Raw genomic sequence first — 18,087 nt, forward strand, 5'->3', positions numbered from 1 at the left:
TTAACGCCCACTCACATCCTGGGCCATCTGACCTCAGGAATTCGCATGATAAGGTGGGGCCAGGTTTCACAATGAACACACCCGAAACTCTGGCTGATTGGGACCCACACCCAGTTTCACACCTTGGCTCAGGCGATTAGAGGATCATCAGGAGGTCCTTTTGTCCCTCCGTGGGGGGAAACTCCCACTAGGTTTAAATCTGGGACTCTCCACCATTTGACCTTGGAACCGAAGAAGCTTCTCGGATGAGAGGTGAAACGTCTTCAAGCAACTTAAAGTCCAGACGCTTTTCTTTGCAAGCTCCTTTGACTGTTCTTAAGATAATTTACATGTATTTAGACACAATTTGAGAATCTCATTCAACTTTTTGCAACACTTTAAATAGATTCTTAAGATAAGATAAGATAAGATAACCTTTATTAGTCCCACACGTGGGAAATTTGTTTTGTCACAGCAGGAAGTGGACAGTGCAAAAGTTGAGGCAAAAATTAGAATACAATAAGAATAAATACAGTACACAACTGTACAGAATAGAATAAAATAAAATACTATATACAGTAGAATAAAATAAAAATAAATATACAATAAGATAAAAATAGAATACAAATACAAATACTATATACAACTGAGTAAAAATACAACGATGACAGAAAGGATTATTGCACTTAGCATTATTGCATATGTATGGATGTGTGTGCTTGATCAGTTAAAGTCTTTATTATGGAGTCTGACAGCAGTGGGGAGGAAAGACCTGCGAAATCTCTCTGTCCCACACCGTGGGTGCCGCAGTCTCCCACTGAAGGAGCTGCTCTTAATGACTAATTTATAGTGTTACCCTCGTCACTAACAACATATGTCAGAGGTTAAACACAACAGCAACTTACTAGATAAAGTTGATACAGTTTAATCATCAAGCGAGTTCACAACCAGAGGTGTGTGCCATTTCATTTCATGAACCATGGCTGAAACCCCACTGGTGCCACAATTTAGAGAATGCTGAAAACAAGCTGTAGCTCCTTACATGTGATGGGGAATCACACTAAGAACTACACTGAATTGACATCCATTTTATAAAATGTTTATCTAACTAGCCGCAGTCCACCCTTTGAACCTGTGTCATAGGTTGAGAATTGGGGTACCCCGTGATTGCTAGTTCATCAGAGGGCTAACAGAGTGAGACATTAGACTGTACACTCTGCCCATACACCTATGGGCAGTTCAGAATCATAAATTCCCATAACCAAAGAGGAAAACCAGAGTACTTGCAGGAGATCCATGCAGTTAGCAATGAAAACAATACCAAGGCCCCAGCTGATGAGCAGAAAGGTTCAGGTTTGAACAGATGATTTACAGAGGATGCAGGTACACTGATAGTCCAATATTTCTTTCCAAAACTAACCAAATCCATTTCCTATGTTTACCATAATCAGCACGAACTGGGCGTAACAATATAAGTATGACATAATTAGCCATTTCCAGGTCCAAATGCTCCTTAAATTCCCCAAAACAAACAACCACGGGGCTAAAAAACGATCCAGATTCTTTCAGCTTTAATAAAATATACAATATGTCTGTTCCTCCAGGTCTTACTGAAAACTGTATTGCCAAGTCCTCCATGGAAAAAAATTTTTTTTGGATTTCCTAAACAAAATGAATCCACAGTCCTGACACACCTCTGAATACACACAAAAAGAAAAATCTCTATACTTGTGATGTTTGGAGGGTTAGTGAAGTTGGGCTAGATGATGTGTAAATCTTTGAATATGCTCCAGACACAGTGTCTGAGGTATAGTCTGGATCCAGAAACGAGGTTGATTGATCGTCACTTAATAAGCAGATACTGTACTCGTGTTTCTACAATGATACTTGGTCTGCATTGTAACCTTAAGAGCCAGAAGGACACGTTTGCACTGACAAAAAGTTGTTTCCTAGTTTATCTGTTTTACATTCTGACCCAGCCTTATTCTGTCAACATGTGACTGTCTGAAGCTGGATCAGACAAAGAGCAGCCTGGACATCAGACCTTTGATCTAACTGCCTTCTGTGTGTTTGACTATTTCTGTGTGGAAGTTAAAGTGAGTGTGTGTATTTTTGTGCTGTGGTTATTCTACATTAAAGAGACACACTTGAGAGGAAAAAGGACAGGTAGATCCTGGCCTTTTGATCCTAACCTTGGATGAAGAGAAAAGGAAAGTATGTGTCAGTGTATATATTCTACCGTCAGAAGACATAACCAGAGTCTCAAGTCTTTTTAAGTGGCTGAAGTGCAAATGCGGGGGAAAAATAGTTTAACGATACTTTCTGAGTGAAAAAAGCTGACATATGTGATAAAACCTTGAGAAAAGGATTCGAAAGATGAGAAGCTAAGAGTGTAAAGGGATAATCTGAGGAAAAAAGATATAAACACACACTTTGAAAAAATGTGTGTTTATATCTTTTTTTGTGTGTATGAAATGTTTAGGATCAGTCATTAAAGAATAGTAACTCAAGAATTTGCAATATATTCTTCAGTTCAATACATTTGTATATGTACATAAATTAACCTGTGGGTTTAAGCAGGGCCCACAGGTTCTCAATAGGGTTTAGATCATGTGAGGAAGGGGGCCATGCCATTATTTAATTTTATTTTTTTTCATCCTTTAGGCCTTTACTGGCTAGCCATGCAGTGGAGTACTTTGATGCATGGGCATTGCATAAAAAAAAATCATGGTCTTCTTGAAAGATGCAGACTTTTTCCTGTACCATTGCTTGAAGAAAGTGTCTTTTAAAAACTGGCAGTTGGATTTGATTTTGAGGCCATCTTCAACCCAAAAAGGTCCAACTAGCTCATCTTAAATAATACCAGTCCATACCAGTACCTCACCTTCACCTTGCTGGCATCTGAGTCAAAGTGGATCCCTGTGTCCTTTACTGATCCAGCCACGGGCCCATCCGTCTGATCCATCAAGAGTCACTCTCATCTCATCATTGCATAAAACCTTTGAAAAATCTGTCTTCAGATTTTTCTTGGCCCAGTCTTGATGTTTCAACTTGCGTGTTTTGTTCAGTAGTGGTCGGGTTTCAGCCGTCTTTACTTTAATGATGTCTCTAAGTATTGAACACCTTGTACTTCTGGACACTCTGGGTAGGTCGCAGTTCTGGAATATGACAGCACTGGAGGATAATGGGTTCCTGGTAGCTTCACTTCTGATTCATCTCAAATCTTTGGCAGCTAACTTGCGTCTTTTTTTCTCTCAATACGTTTCTCGTATTGAGACACCGTCACTCGTTACGCAAATACACATCACCTGATATGCTTAAATCCAATAAGCACGTTTCTACAGCTTGAAGTTGGAAAATATGCATAAAAATTATGATATGGCCAAAATATTCACCAATAACTATAATTGTGCACACTTTATTAAAACATGTTTTTAACCTAAATGTCCAGTTGAGAAAAAATGATTGTTCATTCAGTATTCAAACCTGAAACCAGCTTATTCTTAATAAGAGATTTAAGGCCCTAATGAAGTGGAAATCTCCTTTAGTGCTTTGAATATCCTAAAAAAAGACACCATACAAAATGGTTCTAAGAGAGCTGCAGTGGAGGTCATTTTCATTGAGCCATATCCAATTGGCATTCTCAGTCAGTTGGAATCCATTCCTGTAGCATCAGTTTGAGCATACATCAACGTGCAGCGTGTACACACATGCTAACACTATTTCTAATGGAAACATTGCGGGCTGTGTGTACGTGAATGATTTTGTGTTGGGGGTACCATTTGTACTGGTTTTGTTGTCAGCTAGGGAAATAAGCATTTTCATCATGTTGTTGTCCCATTACGTTTTAAAATGATATCAGGACGTCATTAAGAGCCGACCCATTCTATTCTGTTCTATTGCATTCAATCCCCCGACACTGGAGATTGATGGTACAAACATTCCATCACATCTCTCCCAAATCCAAATTACACTTCAGGTAAAGCAAAGGCAATGGGGTCAGCTTGTAATCTGCTAAAGCACAATCACCCTCATGCATAATAGAACGGTCTTACGGTGTAATCATAATGCAGACATGGAGATAGCTAGTTGCTCAGGTAATCAGTTATTTGCAGTAGACAGTTCCATTTGACGTTTCAGCCATCTAACTGATGTTTCTATACAGACATACTTACAGTAAGGACACGGGCTAAAAAAAAAAAAAAAATTGTGCATTACTTGTACTGCTCCGGTAAAAACTTTCTCCACATGGGAGGCATTTTAATAATATTGGAGGGTGTAGTGTTTGGGGAAAAATGCTTCTAGTCCTTATACACAGGGTTAGCAAGGTGAAATAAAGGAATCCCATCGTTCCCTCTAACTGTTACAACCAATTTAAATTTTGCCAATATTGGTGCAAGAAGCAATTGCTTACAACAGATTAAACAATACGATTTTCCCAATTGGTACTGCCAGAGGAGAATTCCTAAAGAACTTTAGAAATGACTCTGATTTGATGTCTTTGACTGGATAAACAAGTACTTGTAAATAAGAAATTTGACCTAGCAGATTTATTTTAGCTCCAAAAACTTTAAAAGAACACGGACTAAGAAAATGCCCCATGAAATACCAGAAAAAATCCCTTTTAAAGTGTTATACTAACACTTAAGATATATAACTGCATTCAGTAACATAGAACATTCAATTACATTTAAGTATTTTAAGTAATAATTAACAGTGTTATACACTCAAACCTTCTGTCCTTAAAAGAAGATTTAAAATGTTAGCCATAAAAAATGAGCTCAGTCTCAACTAAATTTTCCTTTACTAACCACAAAGACATTCTTTTAAAGTGCAAGGTTAGTACACAAAATTTGTTGAAAAACATCATGCTCTCATCATTGACCTAGCAGATTTATTTTAGCTCCAAAAACTTTAAAAGAACACGGATCTATGCATTTATCATTGCATAGATAAAGCCATCTGCCACACTTTTACAACCATTGAATACCTCTTTCCCTCCATTATGATCAACACACAAGCAGGGGTGTAATCTTCTTGCATGGACAGCCCTTCATTACATGATCTGTCTGTCTGTCTGTCTAAAAAATATAGTTTCACATATTATACATATTCTAGGAGTTACCTGTATCTTAGATTAATTTTAAGCAAGTGCATCAAGTCTTGTGCAATATATGGTGAAAATCATGCAAATACAGTCACTGTCCTCGGTGCGTCTAAATAAAGTTGTAAGGAGCATTTGCATAAATGTGACCCGATTATGGATGACAAAATGCTGTTTTTTTTTTGTTGTTTTTTTTTAATAGCTTGATTAAGTAGGTACAGTAATGTATCATCTGCAGATTTTTTATTTATTTTTTTCCTGGCTGAAAATAATTACATGTAATTGTTCTGCATAAATGAATATATAAATTGTATGTTTTCTTCCTGTAAACTAACATATTTGTCATGACTCAGGAAATATCCTGACGTGTCTGCAGGAGAACCATCATTACTAAGAGACCTACAGTTTAAGCACACTTTTTTTGCATAATATCCAGTTTGTTTCTCTTTGCTCGACCTTTCAAATTCAAATTCAAATTTCTGTCTACCCTGTGTTTAAATGGCAAGGGATATGTGTTGTTTAAACTCTATTTTTATGTATTTGTGTGAGCATCTGCCTGTGCATGTATGTGCCACTTTACTCAATAGCCACCTATGTCGGATAATTGCAACCCTCAGACTGATTTCTACTTGTGTGATTTCAATATATCTGCTCTTTGACATCAAGGCTGTCCATATGAGTATGTGGAGAAAGAGGGTTGGTGAAGGGTAAGAGGAGTTTAGACATAAACGAAAGAGCAAATCATCTTGATTGCATGTCTGTTCTCTTTCAGTCATCTTCTGTATTGTTAGAATAAACAAGTTAAAGCTTGCAACGGAGTGCACACAATACTTGTTACTTTGAGGTTAGTTATATTGGAAAACTTCTAATATAATCAAGCACTCCGTCTCTTTGAACTTTGTGTTTTACACCGGTGAGGAAGTCCACAAATGAATATAGCTGTTGCCATAAAACAGAAATTTTGCAGTCTAATTATTTTTCCTCTGGCAATTTTCATCATATTTTTTGATAGATAAAACACGATCAAGCATGATAAATGATTAATATTAGATAAGTATTAAAGACTTTATGATATCCACAGTTTAGATTGCATGAAGTGAGCAAGAGTGGAGATCCAGCAGTCGCTTGTGGTTTAACTATTGGTCAGACATGGGTTCAATCAAAAAACATTTAAAATCCTAATAAATTAGCTCGCATTAGCAGAAAGCTTCCACTTTATCAGGTGAAATGGCTTCCTTGCGACACTAATAAAATAAACAAAAGATTTTCCTTTTCTAATTTGGATGTATTATCAATACTGCATTTGTGAAAACTAAAACTAAATAATTGCTTTTGTGTAGAAGTAGGTGTAAATGACAGTTTCTACTACTGATTGACGACTAGTTCTAAAATGCTCCCTACCACAGTAGGCAGCGTTGACACTGTGTTTGTAAGCTGAGCAAAGTGCAATTAATAAGACATACGATGACTAATCTAAGAGACTCATTCAACAAGGTGGCTAAAGTCAACCATAAGTTTTTATTTTTGCTTGGTTTTAAGCTGCTTGTGGTAAATGAAGGACTTGATATTTTTAAAAATTTAATGGGGAGTATTTTCTGTTGAGTCAGTTTGATATACAGAGAAGATTCAAATTTTTGCACAGTGCACAGCAAGTGTGATTTTTAGTAGTTTAAGTTACTAACTAGTTACGGACACTGTTATTGTGTTTAAAAGCTTTAATTTTATTGATGGACTTCATGGTTTAAAAGGCTCTCTACTGCATAGCACAGAATTCAATGTTAGTTTTCCCTGCTCAAACCCAATCATTTGGACAGCATGTTGCCTTAGTAGTCAGACACCCTGCTTTGTAATTAATTTCTGTTTTCTTTTCTAAGTCTTATAGTCCAATTGCTAAATCTATTTCTATCAGATTTCTCTTTCCCTCCACCTGATTGGCTAATTATCTGCCAGCTCTCCAAATTTCAAATCTTCCCATCCCTTGGATTTTAAAATCCCGTCTTTTGTTTGAATTTAATTTCAAGCCTTTTTTTTTTTTTTCCTCAATGCAATTCTAATTTCTTTTTGTAGGAGATGCAATAAAGTAGTGGTACTCTGTGATGTAATCTGACTGTAAAGAAAGTATAAAGCCTTTTTAAAGGCCATGGTCATAATTGGCCAAAAAACACTAAATAAATTTTAAAAAAAGAAAAAAAAAAAAAAGCTTTTCATTCAGACTGGCCAAGTAATTATTGCTCCATGGTCCCAGAAATCAGGCAGCATATCAGCTTCTTAGACCCGTATGTAAAATCGAGCCTTAGAAACCTTGGCGTCATATTTGACAGCTCGATGTCTCTCGAGAAGCATTCTAAGCAGCTGGTCCGAAACTGTTTTTATCATTTACGGAATATTTCTAAACGCAGACTAATGGTATCAAAGCTTGAACTTGAGATGATTATTCATGTTTTTGTTTCCTCTCGTTTAGACTACTGTAACAGTCTGTTTACTTGTTTTAACAAATCAGCCTTAAATTGTCTTCAGACTGTGCAGAATGCTGCAGCACGACTCTTAACAGGCACCAAGAGAAGATCTCATATCCCTCCAGTCTTGGCCTCCCTTCACTGGTTGCCTGTAAATTTTAGGTTTCATTTTAAAATTTTAGTTCTAACCTTTAGGGCCCTACATGGTCAAGCTCCTCAATATTTATCTGACCTGCTGAAACCACATTCATCTTCTCGGGCTTTAACGTCATTAGATCAGAGACTGCTCGTGGTACCGCGCACTCGTTTTAAAACTCGTGGTGATTGGGCCTTTCAGACTGCGGCACCACGGTTGTGGAATTCTCTTCCACTGTCTCTCCGCTACACGGACTCCATTGATTCTTTTAAAAAAACAGCTGAAGACATTTTTATTTAGAAAAGCATTTGATTAATTTCCTCTTATGCTGTTTTTATAGTTTTATTGTTTTACATTGTTTTATTTACTGTTATATTGTTTTATATTTCCATTTCCTATGTTGTAAAGCACTTTGATTTTTTTTTTTTTTTTTTTTTATCTGTGGAAAGCGCTATAATACATTTTACCTACTTACTTAGTTACAAAAGCTAGTTTTGTGATACAAATATCACATTCAGAAATGTCCTGTTAAAGAACAGACTATGAACTGCTTTTCCTTCTTGTTTTTCTCTGCTGTTTCTCTTCGTGTGGGTGTTGGAGAAAATCAGAGCTGAGTGCTCTACTCCCTACACAGTGATCAGTGTTTTCATGGAGACCCTCTTTGATGCCGTAATGAGACCAGTGTGCTAGGTTATTATTATCCAGAGAGACCGCAAGTGGAGAAAAGACGGATGGACAGACAGAAGAAGAGAGGGGGTGGAAGTGAAAACAAGTCAGTGGGTGGCACATTTGGAAGTGTCTGAACTTCTGAGCACTTTGACTCATTTGAGATGATCATCAAAATGCAGTTTTAATGGGTAATTATGGCACAGAGACGTGATGAAAGTCGGTCTTCTTTCAGTGAGACAGCATAATAAAAATAACATTTAATACAAAGTTTGTCTGATATGGACACTGCTGGTTTTGATTAGGTGAATTTGATTAAATTGGTGATGCTGATTATTGGTAATCAAGGAGATAAAAACAAAGATGCTTACATAATTGTTTTTTTCAGTATATATTTGCGATAACAAAACTAAATATGGAAAGTCAGAATCCAGGGTTTTTTGTAGTGTTGTTGACTAAAACAATAAAAACATTTATTGTGTGCTATTGCTATGTGTTTTGTTACCTATATTTGTAGTTCTCCGTTCCTTGTTTGATGTTAGTTTTGTTTTCCAGTTGTCCTGGTCTCTGTGTTTGGTCCCTACCATTTTCTGTGTGATGTCAGTCATATCTCTGCGGGTTTTCCTTGTTTGTATTTTTGGTCTTGTCTTAATTTGCCAGTGCCCTTGTTATGTGTGCTTTGTGTTTAGTTTTGCTTCCCCTTGTCTCGTTCGTTAGATCCTGTTCACCTGCATCTCGTATTTCCCAGGTGTGTCCTCTCTCCCCAATTACCTCACATGAGTATTTAAACCCTCTGTCTTCTCCAGTTCTATGTCCCATTCGCCCTTCATGCTCTGTGCTCTCCCGCTTCTTTCCTTCCTTCCTTCCTTCCTTCCTTTTAGTATCAACAATAAAGCTGCCTCTTTGAGTTTATCCTCTGTCTCTAGAGTCCTGCATGTACAGTGGGGCAAAAAAGTATTTAGTCAGCCACCGATTGTGCAAGTTCCCCCACTTAAAATGATGACAGAGGTCAGTAATTTGCACCAGAGGTACACTTCAACTGTGAGAGACAGAATGTGAAAAAAAAAAAATCCATGAATCCACATGGTAGGATTTGTAAAGAATTTATTCGTAAATCAGGGTGGAAAATAAGTATTTGGTCACCTCAAACAAGGAAAATCTCTGGCTCTCACAGACCTGTAACGTCTTCTGTAAGAAGCTTTTCTGTCCCCCACTGTATGAATGGCACCTGTTTGAACTCATCATCTGTATAAAAGACACCTGTCCACAGCCTCAAACAGTCAGACTCCAAACTCCGCCATGGCCAAGACCAAAGAGCTTTCGAAGGACACCAGGAAAAGTATTGTAGACCTGCACCAGACTGGGAAGAGTGAATCTACAATAGGCAAGCAGCTTGGTGTGAAAAAATCAACTGTGGGAGCAATCATCAGAAAATGGAAGACATACAAGACATACTCGTCATTTGACAGCATAAAGCTGTTTGCATGGAAATATGATAAGGCAAACCCTGACTCTGAATAGCAATAGTATTGATAAATTAAACAACAGCTTGTATCTGCAGCTTCAGACAGGCCAGACTATATTTACTAACTTCTATGGTCAGGAAACAGAAATGCAATAATTTAAAAAGCAACATTTTGATGTGGAGAGGCAGCTGTTTCTGTGCCAGAACAAAGGATATTTTTGTAAGGAAGAGATCAGAGCTAAACCCAGACATTGGGATATTCTCATTGGATGTATTCAGTTTTCAATTTTGAAACATTGATTTTTTTTTTTTTTTTTTTTTTTTTTTAAATCATCTTTTCCTTTTTAGTTAAGACTACTATCTTGGCTTGGGCAGATAATATCTTTATCAATTACAACACAGACTCTTGAAATTTTTACTGTGTTGTTGTCAACTTAAAGACTATTTTTTCTTGATTTAGCAACTCTGCATCATATGCCTGTACGGTTTTTCCCCCCCTTTGTAAAATAACTGCATGTAGTCTCTTGCCCCACAAGCACAAGTTTGTACTTGCTAATGATAAATGATGATTCAGATGAGTGTTTAAAGGAAAAACACTGGTCGATATTCACTGTTGAACAATTTTTTTTTCACAAATAATCACAATTCATCAGACATCACAGATTGCTGTAATATGTGAAGTAAAGAAAGAAAGTTTTCATTTGTTTGCCGTTTTGCACAAACGGCAAACAAATGAAAACTAGACTAGTACTCAAGAAATCACATTTCATGTGAAAGTGGAAATGCACCCATAAAATGTCAAAGGCTCTGACCTTTTATCTAAAACCCATTCGGTTATCACTGTGTGCAAGTTTCACTAAGATCTGATCTGACGAGTAGTAATTCTTTTGAACCATGGAGGGACAGATGGATGCCTTACCACCACATAAGCTAATGGGTTCTATGGCAATTTTTAAAAAAAATTTAATAATGCATTGCTCTTTTAAATAAATGAGTGGCCATTCAAAAATGTATAAATACTTACCGTCCACACTTGATAGTGTTAAACTTCTTGTTAAGCTGTCTTTAAAAAGCCATGGCTCTGGTTTCAACACATCCTTTTGAACTAAACATTTTTTAATTTTTTTAGATCTTCAACATCACAATTACAACCAAAAAGTACAATTCACTCACAATCTCTCCTTGATTTGGTTAATAGAAGTCTCTCAGTAAAAGCATGGTAGCACTTCACTCATGTAACTGGGCCTTTGACGTTGACTGATTTTGATTCCCGTCCTCATGATGCTGCAGGCCGACCCTCATTGCGCCTAGGAGGTATTTTCCAAAACACTCGATGACAAAAAGGGGATTTTCTCGGGATTGGTTCAGTGAGCTTCAGACGGCGAACACTATTACTGCTGGGACATCATTTAGACAGCAGCAGATGGAACACGCATTACAGTAAGTCTCACTACAAGGGTTGACTTGAGTAGGGGTGTTGTAACCATGATTGCGGCTTGATTGCTTTCTTTCCAACAACAAAGGAAATGACGGTTGCTTTCAGATGAAATCTTCCATGTACAAAAGGTTGGTTTTCAGGAACTGAGATTCAGATATGATAATGCTTAGACTGACCATCATCCTCTCGGTAAGCTGGATTTGTTTTGCCAATTTAAGAGCCTTCACAAAGCCAGTGTAACAAGTAAGCAAAGAATAATCCTCCCCCCATCCTAAGTATTTGGATCATCTAAATTCCCTTTGCTCAATGTGTTCATCCCTCTTCCTGTATCTTTTGCTTTCGTCATCTTTTCTTCCTTCAACTCGTCTTTCCCGTCACTTCCTTTACAGGAAATAGGAAAGTGAACTGTTTCTGTTTACTGCAGTTTCTCTTTTTCTGACACTCCTTTCGTTTCCCTCTTCTGTTTTCTCTCCACTTTTGTTGGGCTTTTGAAGCTTCGATGAAATCTGTCTGTTTGCAGTCCGATTCGTGCCTTTCATGGGCCATACTGTTATGATGCCAGTACTCATCTGTCTCTCTTTTCCTCCATTCTCCCCTTCATAAAAAGATGAGGATGACTTTTTTTTTTCTTGCTGTGCTCTTCAGTCAGATTGTTTTTTTCGTGCCATCTCTGTTCTCTCAGTCTGCGGTCTCTCCTTTGCTCTTTCGGTTTTCTGTGCCAAGATGAAAAGATCACTCTTGTCTGCTGTTTGTCGTTTTCGCTCTGAGAGTTTTTCCTCTGGTTCTTTGCCACATGCTGCTAGTCTGACAGCTTGGGTCAAACGAACTGACCCACCACGCATTGCTAATGTGCTCCGGGGGAATCCGTTAAATTATTCTCACTGCGGGGGTGAAGACATACACTGGCATCAAACTCCTCAAGGTTACGCAGTATTTAGCCCCAAAGCTTCCAGCTGTTTACAGAAGATGAAGCACAGATGTGTGATAAATTAAAGGAAAAGCCAACATGAAGAGCCTTATGTTGTTAGGTCACCATGTGCACATAAAACTACTTCATAGTGTTTTGGTGTTGATTCTACAGGTCCATGAAGCCTTACTGGAGAGATCGAACTCAATTCTTCCTAAAGATAATCCCTCATTTGCTGATGGTGTCAGAGAATCCAGCCTAATACGTCTAGGGCTGTTTTCAACCAAAGAAAGCCTTGACCAGTGGCGTGCATGCGTGCTTGGGGGATTTTTCTCTTGATGAACTTAATCTGCTACAGTGTAGAGGTACGCTCTGCCTGCTAGCCTTTTTAGCCTGAATTATAAACAGACATTAAAAAGCTGCTCTTCTGCCATTTTTAACATTTTCTAATTTAGAAAAGTCAGTACAGGAAAACATGCATTACAGTAAGTCTCACTACAATATAAATTCTTGTTAGATTAGATTGTAACACACAAACTGCCACAAAGTTTACACTCCACTTTTACACCATCTGTTTCAAGAAAGTGCAGCCACAGAGTGAACAATTAAGCTAGCTGTCACTGTCAGGTTGCCACATGTAGATGTAGTCTGCTCGTCCCGCTGTCAAAAATAATGGAGTTATCCTGAAAGGCTATTTTAAAGCACTTTTCCACTTGTCTGTGAAGGTTCTCAGTCATCCAGGTCATGGTAATCTAAGGAGCTTGGAAAGAAAAGCGACTTCCAAGCTACTTAGATCACTTTTCCATTCATGAAAATTTATGGCGACTTTTCCTAATGATGAAAATTGTGTCAGATAAAAACATTTTGACCAAACAGCTGTCAAGGTGAAATAGAGACTGTGGTTCTAAACAACTTCAAATACTAAAAAAAGAAATTCAAATGAATTGAACTGGGCATAAAAAGGCATTCTAGGCCATCTTACAAGGGAAACCACTGATGCCTGCCAGCCTGCCACCACAAGGTTGAAGAGAGGCCAAGGTAGCAGCAATCCACAGACAAAGACAGCTTCAGGCAATACTCCACACCAATACTACTTAAATTTATTCAACTACAAAATCCTGACAGTTTTACTTCTACACTGAAAAAAAGGGACTGGCCATCTCTTGGATTTATGTAAGCATCTTGCATGTATTTAACACAATTGCCTCATGTTTTAAAGATAAATGTAACTATATAGTGTAAAAACTACATGATATGCAGAAAGGGTGTATTAAATTGTTTATATCATGTTCAGGTGAAGTAAGTCAATAAGATAGCAACGTTAAATCTCGTGAAACCACGCGTGATTTCATCTCGCGGGCTTTGGATCGTGGTTTAAAAAATGCATCCATCTCAGTCAAGTCGAGCAGCCAACTCTACGTTTTTTGGTATGTCTTGATTTTTTGAATTAATATTTACCATATTTCAGCCAACTGTAGTTAAACGTCTAAAGTGCCGCCATGTAACATGCTAAAAAAGAGCCGTTAGCTTATTTGCTGTTTTATCTGTTATCAAAGAATTGGCGCTTTTTCATTTGAATTTGTCTTTGGCACAAGAGCCGTAATATCACATTAAACCTAATTACGAGGCACTCATAACATAATTTGGTTTTCTGTGTGAATAGATTTGTCAACTGACTCTTCAGTTACATTGTGTATTTACTGCACCGTGGTGTTAGTGAGATTTTGGACATTGAACAGCTTTAGCTAATATCATCAGCGGTATTATGCTAGCTTACATCCCTACCCCTCCTGCCCTCACCTGCTGTCCTTTTGTTTTTGTTTTTGTTTTTGTTGATGCACATTGAGAGACCACATCTATTCTGCATTTCACCAGGAGTCAGCTGATGGATTGTGGGTTCAAGGTGTTATGGTAAGAAAGTATATTCTATTTTCGCTTAAGGTTTCTGTAACTTAATTATAATAGGTTTTTTTATAATTATTAGGTGCATGCATACTCAAATAGACCACCCTATTAATACAACTGAGAAATCCAAAATCTGCCATAGGTTTGACTTATACCTGTATGTATTGTCAGAAAGGTGATTACTGGACTCACATTAATGCACACTTGAACTAAAATGAGGTTGTAACTTGTGGGTTCTTGGGTTGCAAATCAGAAATAAACATCTTTGGATTTTTTTAATCCCATAAGATCTGGAAACACAGTTTTTATTCAACAAAACATTACTGATTATTAACAAAGCACAGTGCCTGCTGTTATTTCAAAATAATTTTATGTCATTTCAGATGAAATGCAGCATTCCAGTGCATCCCAACCATGCCTTTACAGGTTTCTGACGGAGCTGAGTTTCTCTCTGACAGTCTGCTGAAAGTGTTTGCAAAGTGATTGGGGGAACAGGGCACAAAGCTAAAGGATGTAGCTGCCATGATGACAGTAAGAACTTTAAAATTCTTTAACTACAAAGTGTATATGTATTGCATTAGGTCAGTAAAAGATTTTTATGCTGCATCCATTGAAACAGTCAACTATTACCTGTGAGTACTGATTCCACCGAAAGGATGCCATAATTTCCGTCATGCATTTACTGGCCCACTGAGAAAAATTGATCTTTTTAAAAAAATAAATGTTCTGGAAACTATATATCCATAAAGTTGATGTCAAACAGGAACTTTTGATATTGCTTTGTAGATGCTGGTGTTGCATGTTGACTGGTTTAAGTTTTGGTCTGGGATCATTTTCTTCTGTGCTACTGAAAAGTTCACAAATCTCTGTTTTCTTTGTTATAATACTTTAGGATGACATTAATGCTCAAAGGGAGTCTCATCAAAGTGCTCCGCATCTGTGTGAAAGACAATTGCAACATCTTGGTGCAGGAGTTCATGGTGAGTGTTTTATGAGTAGATTGTGGCTTTGCAACATTTTAAAATGCATTTAGTTATCCACTTGATCCTCATTGGACCAGTTAGGACCAGTAGTCCTCTTTAATAATTTGAAGTTCACATGAGGCCTGGTAGTGAACTCAGCCGCCGGCCCTTGAGGCCCCACCCCTGTATTAGGGGTCACATCAGTGTGAAAAAACTTTAAATTTGTCATTCTAGTGAACAAAGGAAAATCCCACCAATATTTACATTAGCTTTTGTTTGAAAAAAAAAAAGACCAACAGCTAACCAAATTGTGGGGCTGAAAGTCTAAATTCTAACATCTTCTGAGTGACAAAACCTGGATTTCTGATGGGCCGGTGTCTTTCTAAGAAAAACTAATGTAAAGCATTTGAAATTATGTTTTTCACCCTCTCTTAGAAACTCTGTTAGACCATGAATGGCAGCATGGCAGGCCACTCTTTGGCTATAGCTATTTACTATGTTGCTTGCATTGGTTTAAATTACTCTAACATTAGAACTGGTAGATTCAAAAGAGATGAGTTTAAAAAGGAATCTTAAAGAAATGTTTTGTGTTTAACCAGGACTTGACTGAGGCCACTGCACAGATTGAGAAAACCACAATGAACATCTGTCTCCAGAGGATGCACCAGGCAATGACTTTTCTGACGTTGGCATCATCATCGAGGGTATAGTAGTTCTTCAAGATCTGGATAACGTGACCTTTGCAGTAGACATGCTGTTTGGACCTTTTTTATTCCTTCAATATGAGTTACCCATCACAACTCTGCTACACTTTTGAGGTGATTCAAAGGGTGGTAATGGAGTTGGAAGCAACTCAGCTCTCAAGAAAAGCTCACAACTAAGACAAAACTGCTCCTGCAACGAAGCTCACTGTTATGCATGTGAGGTGACCAGCTCTAGGTGAGAAGACATTTAAATCTCACACTTGTTCTGCTGCATTTTTGAAGCTCAATTCCAGGAACAGATCGCAGGGTTCATTTTTATATACACTGCAACTGCCATGAGGACGAGCCGTTTTTTTGTTGTTGTTGTTGTTTGTTTTTCCTTTTGCTCTGTACAAGTTCTCTGTCTGTTTGGCAGCATTTTTAAATTTCTCTTTGTATTTTTTCTTTCTTTTACTAGTGAAGAGATGTAGCATGAACAGTTATGCAGTCTAAATATCCCATATGGGCCGTGTGAAATGGTATTTTCAGTTTCATTCAGTTGAAGTAAGGAACGTTGAATATTTCTAAGCTTGCTGTTTTGAACCAAGATGTCACAGTATGATCAGTGCCGTAATTTTTGACAGTCACTCACCGTATCAATGTTATTTTTGCATCTCTTGAATAAAGGTTTTGACCTGCAAGTGCTAATTTCTTTAGTTATTGGGGTAAAATGGGTAATGTTAATAGGAAGGTGTTTGCCAATTCAGTAACCTAATTTAATGTTAATGGAAACTAACATTACCTCAAATTGTTTAGTTATAATTGTTGTTTAACTGAATCTTGACGTCAGAAGCCTTAAATAGAATGTTTTGTATTGTTCTTTCCCAACATTTTTCAAAAGAAAGAGTCTAATTTCTTTGCTGTGATTGATTCCAGAGAACACGGAAGAACTGACATTATTTAACTGTTGGTTTATATAGATTCAGTAGTGGAGTAATGTCAGTTTAATTCTTTACCTACTGTCAATGCAGTGAAATTAGACATTTTGTTTTGAAAGGTTACTGGTGGATGCCAGCAACCATCTTGGAAGAGAACAATATAATCTGTTATAAGGCCTCCATTTGAAAATTGTGTATTTGATACTAGAATATAATAGCAAAATGTAATTTGAAGATAACATGTAGTATTTAAGTGACCAAGTAGTATTGGGTAAAAGTTATTGAATGGTGTTGGGATAAAGTGAGAAAATTGTGAAGGATTAAAATATTTCAAGAGCTCAAATTACTTCATCAAAACATGTTTAAGTCACATTTTATCAACACAAATTGCACAGGTTTATTGAACATGAATAAATTGTGTTAATTTAACTCAATTGTTTAAGTTGCTGCCAAAGCAAAACATCTGTGTGCAACAAATGTCCACCATTGAATTAAGTAAATCCAACAACATATTTTTTTCAGTGTAGATAGTTATTGTAGACTTCAGGCTCAGTTGGTTCAAACTGCTCTAAACAGCAAGTAAATTTGATTTGAAGTGCACTGTTGTACAGGAAAAGAGCAACTTATAACACAGAAATCTCTGTAGCAAATACATTGTTACGTTCCCCCCGAAGGGGTCTAGGCATGCGAGTGAGGGGACCAGTAACAAATGAGTCCAGAAACAGAGTGAAAAGGAAAACAGACAGTTGTTCTGTATTAATATAGTTTTATTACAAATGATATAGGTTTATTACAAACGACATTAACTTAAAGAGCCGGCAACGCCGTTTTACCAATAATGCCAAAGAAACAAAGGAAACACTCGCAGCAACAAAAGACAAGAAGACTACTAAACAAAAAACGGAGGCACTTCCCACACTTCCTACCCTACTCCTCACAGCGGGGAGACACTCTCAGGGCCCACAAGCCCGTCTACTCACTAGTCAGAAGGAGGCTGTCTGTCCAAAACCTAGCACAAAACCATGTAGCGCCACAGAGGGAAAAAACCACCCTGCTCACAGCTCATCCCCAGTTTAAATAGCCTCAGAGGTGATTGCTGACTGGAGTCAGGTGGCAAACGAGGCTAATCAAAAGCAGCTGTGTCCTGGGGAGAGAGGAGAGTGAGAGAGACAGAGGGGGTAGGAGTGGCAAGAGAGGAGGAGGCGGGGAGAGCGGGCAAACACCCCACCCACACACTCCCACAGCCTCACGGGATGTAACATACATAATCAAAAAAGTAAAAATCTTGACATAATATTTTGTTTTTGCAATGACTGGGAACAAAAATTGTAGCTAGGTTTGAATTCTGACAAATTGCCAAGACCTTTTTTTAAAATACCTAATAGGATAGAAAAGTTTCCCCCAAGAAAAAAAACAAAGATCCCTCAGGTGAACTTTGTATCGATTTG

General features: G+C 37.6%; 1 long non-coding RNA gene across 1 annotated transcript; it reads left to right on the plus strand.

The window, feature by feature from the left end:
• The first annotated feature begins 14,541 nt into the window (after positions 1 to 14,541).
• LOC147315878 (uncharacterized) lies at positions 14,542 to 15,752 on the plus strand. The gene is made up of 3 exons (XR_015124402.1): positions 14,542 to 14,587; positions 14,949 to 15,036; positions 15,618 to 15,752. It is a non-coding gene; the product is annotated as an uncharacterized LOC147315878 (long non-coding RNA).
• Positions 15,753 to 18,087: the final 2,335 nt, after the last annotated feature.

Source organism: Aulonocara sp. 'chitande type north' Nkhata Bay, linkage group LG13 (assembly GCF_057382095.1).
Source record: "Aulonocara sp. 'chitande type north' Nkhata Bay isolate Kocher_YH1m ecotype deep benthic linkage group LG13, A_spYH_male_GT1.1, whole genome shotgun sequence".
Classification (NCBI taxonomy): Eukaryota; Metazoa; Chordata; class Actinopteri; order Cichliformes; family Cichlidae; genus Aulonocara; species Aulonocara sp. 'chitande type north' Nkhata Bay.